Below are 7,177 nucleotides of genomic sequence, written 5' to 3' on the forward strand. Positions count from 1 at the left end.
TTGGGCACTAAGGTCATACTGTACAGAAATCAGGCCTTTACAAAGAGCCTGAAGAGCCACACCCACACCTAATCTAAGGAGAACATCTTGAAGATTCCAGCAAAAAGAGCTCAGGAGTTCTGAATGACTACTCTGCCGTATTTTTTCTAAGCTTCAGCCCTCTTTACCCTGGACTTTGTGTGTACCAGTGGGAGAGCGTGTCATAGACTTTCTTGGGGATGTTGAGTAACAGTTGTTCTCATTGTACCAACTTGGTACATAATCCTTTCTAAAAGGTAAATAAGTCTGACTGACTAAATGGGTTACCATGCTAGGAAGCACACTAGTAGGGGCTTCTGTAGACTAAGGACTCCTTCCCACCTCCACCCCACAGCTCTGGGGGGCTATAGTAGCCAGGCTCTTGGGATCTGACTCATTATTTCAAGTCATTTAAGTGGGAGTTGGGATAATCTCAGAGTCACAGAGAGTAACAGAAGTCAGAGTTGTGTGTGTTCATCCTTCCTTGATGAGGAAGACCGTGCCATCAGAGAAATAACGACATGACTTGCACTTGACTTTGTTTTGAGTGAGGGAGGGCTGTGCAGGTCACCAGCCTCACTTCTCCTCCAGAGCCATCTGAACGCAGTGACCAGATATTCATCAGGATGACTGGAGATGACCCAGGATGAGGCAATTGGGGTTAAGTGACTTGCCCGAGGTTATTGAGTGTCAAGGGTTTGAGGTGAGATTTGAACTCAGGTCCTCCTGACTCCTGCACTGGTGCTCTATCCACTGCACCACCTGGCTGCCTCAATTAATTCACTCTATTCCAAAGAAAAAGGGAGCACCCTTCTTTGCTGACAGGGATCAAGAACATCTAAGGAAATTAGGAACAAATGGAGGAAGGGTGATGGTTTTTACCAGATGGAAGGGAGATGTCACATAAGGAAATTACAAGAGAAATTCTGGGAATCCTGCCCTGAGGAAACCACTGGGGAGCCCAGGCTATGTGTGATATCTTTTTGAGAAAGTTTGGATACTGGAACTGTATATGGTGGCTAAACAAATAACTGAAGGGTGTGTGACTTGCCAAAAGCTGAGTAAGAAAGTATTGAGGAAGCAGCCCCAGGGGTGTAGAAAGCCAAGGCTAAGACCCTTCCAGAGTACACAGGTAGACTTTACTGAAGTGACACCAGTGGGAAAAGTAAAACATCTACTGGTATTAGTAGACCACTTGACTGGTTGGGTTGAGGCTTATCCACTGAGTTCTGCTACCTCATTTGGAGTCAGCAAAATAATACTGGAACAGATTATACCAAGGTATGGATTGGTGGAAAGAACAGACTCAGACAGTAGAACTCATTTTACCTCCAAGGTATACAAAAAATTATGACAGAATTACAAATAGATTCGCAATTTCACACTCCCTGGCACTCTCCTCCTCTGGCAAAGTACAGCATATGAACCAGATATTTAAAAGGCATTTAACTAAACCAATAATTGAAACTAGATTGCCCTGGACTAAATGCCTACCCATTGCCCGCCTGAGAATCAGAACTGCCCCCCAAAAGGATTTAGTAGTCTCCCCCTAGGAAATGTTGTTTGGGTTACTATATGTGGGAGGATCTTTGGAACTCCCCACCTTTGAGATTAAAGATGAGTGTGTGTTCATCCTTCATTGCCGAAGAAGACTATGCCATCAGAGAAATGATGACATGACTTGCACTTGACTTTGTTTTGAGTGAGGGAGGGCTGTGCAAGTCACCAGCCTCACTTCTCCTCCAGAGCCATCTGAATCTAGTGATCAGATATTCATCAGGATGACTGGAGATGACCCAAGGTCACACAGCTAGTGAGTGTCAAGTGTCTGAGGTGAGATTTGAACTCAGGTCCTCCTGATTCATGCACTGGTGCTCTATCAACTGCACCACCAAATTTTTGAGGGATTATATACTGGCAGTGTCATTATCCCTTTCTGATCTGAGAAAAATGGGACTCCTTGCCCAGAACCTGCCTTTAGACTACAGTATATATCCATTCCAGCCAAGAGAATGGGAGCTGATTAAAACTTGGAAGGAAATCAAACTCCAGCCCAACTGGGAAGGGTGGGTTCCAGATACTCTTGACCACAGAGACTGCTGTAAAAACTGCTAAGAAAGAATGGTCTCATTATATTAAGGTGAAGGGACATAGAGACGGCTGAGAAGTAGATGGCTGAGCAGGGAAAGGATCCTCTTAAGCTAACCCTGAGGAAAACTCCTGAATGAGAAGAGAAATTGGGGAAATTGATGGGACTGGGAGGGGTGCTGTGGATACATTGGGTCCTCTAGGCCATGTGGTATTTCTGTATGAGTAACTACTTGCTGCCACCAAGGTTAAATCACTTCCTCTGTAAAGGAAAATAATAAAAGGATCTAGATTAGTAACCTTGATAGTAGGAAAGACAGGGATGGGGTCCAAATCCATTGCAATTGTCCTGGTTGCCACTATCACTCTGACATGCAGCCCCTATATTTCTCATCCATGTTTCCCCTTCAGCGGAGGGGAATACCTTCCTAAAGTTCATTCAAAATATTGCCTGAGCATTTAATTTAACTAATTGTTGGATCTGTGGAGGCCCTGAGGCATTGAGTTCACAGCCTTGGTTGATGATACCTCTGAGTCAGAGTTAGAAGATATCAGATCCAAGACCCTTCTTTCACAGATAAGAAAACAAAAGCTGAGAAGTTCAGTGATTTGCCAAAGGTAGTCCAGCTAGTGGTTAGGTGTTCTACACATATACACAGTTGCTGGGTCTATAAGAACCCCAGAAACACTGCCTCAGACTAGAATTATGAAGGAAATGACCATATGTCCTGTTTTGGGGATTGAGGAATTCTCTACCTTGGTTTCTTGATTCCTCTGATTCTGGATAAAACTTCCTCACATCTGTGGGTAAGGCAACATCATATTAAGAACTTTTTGCATGAAGTACGTGATGGCGAAGAAGGCTAACCAAGTACGGAGCAAATTTTATCTCTCTGTTTCCCTTAGACTCAGACAGGAAGTATCCTGTTTTTCTTGAGATGCATAGTTTGGGCAAGGTGTCAAAGGCTTATGCTGAATTTAGAGACATTTTCTAGTTTTAGTGCTGGAACAGATCCTAGAGTTCCTCTAATCCAACAGATAAGGAAACTGATGCTCAGAGAAGTTAAATAGCCTCATCCAGAATCATAAAGCTAGTAGCAGATGAAAGGCATGAACCCAAGTCTTCCTGGCTCAAAGTCCTATGTCTGGTCCACTATACCAATCCCACTGAGATACTGAGGACTTGTAGTCCTTCTGCAATATAGTCTAGCACCTACTTAATAGAAATTGTTAAAGTAGAAAGCTATCAGATACCTGTTCCTCCCCCATCTTGCTCTACTACGTATCCTCCTCCATAATCCCTGCCTTGTGCTGGTGTCTTAACATTTTTGTCTCATCCTCTCCAGGTGGTATTTTCCCAACTACAGGTACTCTTCTTGCCACTGGGTCCCATCACGGTTTTTGTCGCTTGCCCAAGTGCAAAAATTCATGGTCAAAAGAACCCTGGAATAGTAGCAGCACCCAGTCCTCAACAACTTTATTACAATGAGTTAAGAAGGAAAGGTTTTCACCATTTCTTGGACACGTATCTGAATGTACTAATTAAAGAGCATTTCTACTATCCTACAGCCCAGGAGCAGTTACCAAGTGGGGCTACTTTTGTGGAGAATGGACCAACTATTCTTATTTTTTTTTTATTTTTTTTTTGTTTTTTTGTTTTTTTTTTTATTTAGCTTTTAACATTCATTTTCACAAAATTTTGGGTTACAAATTTTTCCCCTTTTCTCCCCTCCCCCCCCAAACGCCAAGCATTCTAATTGCCCCTATGACCAATCTGCTCTCTCTTCTATCATCCCTCTCTGCCCTTGTCTCTGTCTTCTCTTTTGTCCTGTAGGGCCAGATAGCTTTCTATACCCCTTTACCTGTATTTCTTATTTCCTAGTGGTAAGAACATTACAGTTGATCCTAACACTTTGAGTTCCAACTTCTTTAGCTCCCTCCCTCTCCACCCCTTCCCTTTGGAAGGCAAGCAATTCAATATAGGCCAAATTTGTGTAGTTTTGCAAATGACTTCCATAATAGTTGTGTTGTATAGGACTAACTATATTTCCCTCCATCCTATCCTGTCCCCCATAACTTCTATTCTCTTTTGATCCTATCCCTCCCCATGAGTGTTGACCTCAAATTGCACTCTCCTCCCCATGCCCTCCCTTCTATCATCCCCCCCCACTCTGCTTATCCCCTTATCCTCCACTTTCCTGTATTGTAAGATAGGTTTTCATACCAAAATGAGTAGGCATTTTATTCTTTCCTTTAGTGGAATGTGATGAGAGTAGACTTCATGTTTTTCTCTCACCTCCCCTCTTTATCCCTCCACTAATGAGTCTTTTGCTTGCCTCTTTTATGAGAGATAATTTGCCCCATTCAATTCTCCCTTTCTCCTCCCAATATCTTTCTCTCTCACTGCTTGATTTCATTTTTTTTTAAGATATGATCCCATCCTCTTCAATTCACTCTGTGCACTCTGTCTCTATGTGTGTGTGCGTGTGTGCATGTGTGTGTGTGTAATCCCACCCAGTACCCAGATACTGAAATGTTTCAAGAGTTACAAATATTGTCTTTCCATGTAGGAATGTAAACAGTTCAACTTTAGTAAGTCCCTTATGACTTCTCTTTGCTGTTCACCTTTTCATGGTTCTCTTCATTCTTGTGTTTGGAAGTCAAATTTTCTTTTCAGCTCTGGTCTTTTCATCAAGAATGCTTGAAAATCCTTGATTTCATTGAATGACCAATTTTTCCCCTGAAGTATTATACTCAGTTTTGCTGGGTAGGTGATTCTTGGTTTTAGTCCTAGTTCCTTTGACTTCTGGAATATCCTATTCCATGCCCTTCGATCCCTTAATGTAGAAGCTGCTAGATCTTGTGTTATCCTGATTGTATTTCCACAATACTTGAATTGTTTCTTTCTAGCTGCTTGCAATATTTTCTCCTTGACCTGGGAACTCTGGAATTTGGCCACAATGTTCCTAGGAGTTTCTCTTTTTGGATCTCTTTCAGGCGGTGTTCTGTGGATTCCTTGAATATTTATTTTGCCCTCTGGTTCTAGAATCTCAGGGCAGTTTTCCTTGATAATTTCATGAAAGATGATGTCTAGGCTCTTTTTCTGATCATGGCTTTCAGGTAGTCCCATAATTTTTAAATTGTCTCTCCTGGCTCTATTTTCCAGGTCAGTTGTTTTTCCAATGAGATATTTCACATTATCTTTCATTTTTTCATTCTTTTGGTTTTGTTTTGTGATTTCTTGGTTTCTCATAAAGTCATTAGCCTCCATCTGTTCCATTCTAATTTTGAAAGAACTATTTTCTTCAGTGAGCTTTTGAACCTCCTTTTCCATTTGGCTAATTCTGCTTTTGAAAGCATTCTTCTCCTCATTGGCTTTTTGAACCTCTTTTGCCAATTGAGTTAGGCTAGTTTTCAAGGTGTTATTTTCTTCAACATTTTTTGGGGTCTCCTTTAGCAGGGAGCTGATTTGCTGTTCATGCTTTGACTTCATGTCTCTCATTTCTCTTCCCAGCTTTTCCTCCACCTCTCTAACTTGATTTTCAAAATTCTTTTTGAGCTCTTCCATGGCCTGTGCCCATTGAGTGGGCTGGGACACAGAAGCCTTGATTTCTGTGTCTTTGCCTGATGGTAAGCATTGTTCTTCCTCATCAGAAAGGAAGGGAGGAAATGCCTGTTCACCAAGAAAGTAACCTTCTATAGTCTTATTTCTTTTCCCTTTTCTGGGCATTTTCCCAGCCAGTGACTTGACCTCTGAATATTTTCCTCACACCCACCTCACCTCCTGATCCTCCCAGCCAGTGTTTGGGGTCTGAGATTCAAATGCTGCTTCCAGCCTCAGGGCTTTGGGCGGGGGCAGGGCTGCTATTCAGTGTGAGATTAAATTCAGATGCTCAGGTGAGGGCAGGGCTGCCTCTCAGGCTCAGTTCCCTCAGGGAGTTTATGCACAGACCTTCAACAATGGATCCAGGCTCCTGCCTGCTTGGAGAGCCCTGGTCTGCCGCTGCCCCTCAGCTTCTGTCTCCCGAGGGGGCCCGAGCCATGGGGGCACCCCACTCCCCCCTCGACCCGCCAAAGGGACTCTCTCACAGACCCCCGTCACCTGTGGGTGGAGGTACTTGTGCGGCCGCTGGAGATCCCGTCCCTGAAGCCCGCTCGGATCTGTTCCTCTCGGTGCCGCGGCCACGGCAGGGCTGTACTCAGCTCCCAGTCCCGGCGCCCAGTCCGCAGCACGAGGGACCTTTTACGAGAGGTTTGCAGGTCTCTCCGGAACAGAAATCTCCCTCGCTCCAATGTTCTGTGGCCTCTGGGTGCAGAATTCGCCGTGAGTTACTTCTTTGTAGTTGTTCTATGGGTTGTGGGTTCGGAGCTATGTGTATGTGCGTCTTTCTACTACGCCATCTTGGCTCCGCCCCCTGGACCAACTATTCTTAACACCATCATCAACTGCTAACTAATGGCCACTGGTGAGCACAGAAACCCAAAAGTTTGGCAACAGTGCCCCATGACCCCAGACCACTTGTTCTGTTGGAAGCCCAGATCTGTAGCCATCATCCAGGGCATCAGCTCTCACTGATATTTCATTTGCCAAACTTCTTCTGCAGCCCCTACATCCCAGTAGCCCCAGCTACCAAAATCCCCCAAAGAAGTTCTTACAACCAAAGATCTTGGCACCATAAAATAGTTCAATATCAGAAAAATATATGGTGTTATCAGTGAAAATAACATTAAAGAAGATTCATTACCATCTGCTTTCTTGCTATACCACAAAGACCATAAATTCCATTCCATCTGACTTCCTCCACTTAGTGTTGGTTCCTCATATTGAACGTGAGCTTCTTGAGATCAAGAACACTTTACTTGGTGATCCAAGAAAAAGGAAGGAGATAAAATAACAGAATTTAGAACTTTGTCAAAGGGAGTTTTGAACTCTCTCTCTGTTAGCCCTTGTTGCCAGGCAAATTGGTTGGCCAGTGAGAGGCTGGTTTGTTTTGTACTATCACATGTTGCTAATAATAAGAAGAAAAGGGTAGAGAAACTATAATTTGCTTTCTTTTATGATTTACTGCTA

General features: G+C 43.5%; 1 long non-coding RNA gene across 1 annotated transcript in view; it reads right to left on the reverse strand.

Moving 5' to 3' along the window:
- LOC140503123 (uncharacterized) overlaps positions 1–6,970 on the reverse strand; it is a 33,384-nt gene extending 26,414 nt beyond the window's left edge. Inside the window, exon 1 of the long non-coding RNA XR_011966709.1 lies at positions 6,852–6,970. This is a non-coding gene — a long non-coding RNA (uncharacterized lncRNA). The remainder of the gene's footprint in view (positions 1–6,851) is intronic.
- Positions 6,971–7,177: the final 207 nt, after the last annotated feature.

The sequence above is a fragment of the Notamacropus eugenii genome, chromosome 5 (genome assembly GCF_028372415.1).
Source record: "Notamacropus eugenii isolate mMacEug1 chromosome 5, mMacEug1.pri_v2, whole genome shotgun sequence".
Taxonomy (NCBI): Eukaryota; Metazoa; Chordata; class Mammalia; order Diprotodontia; family Macropodidae; genus Notamacropus; species Notamacropus eugenii.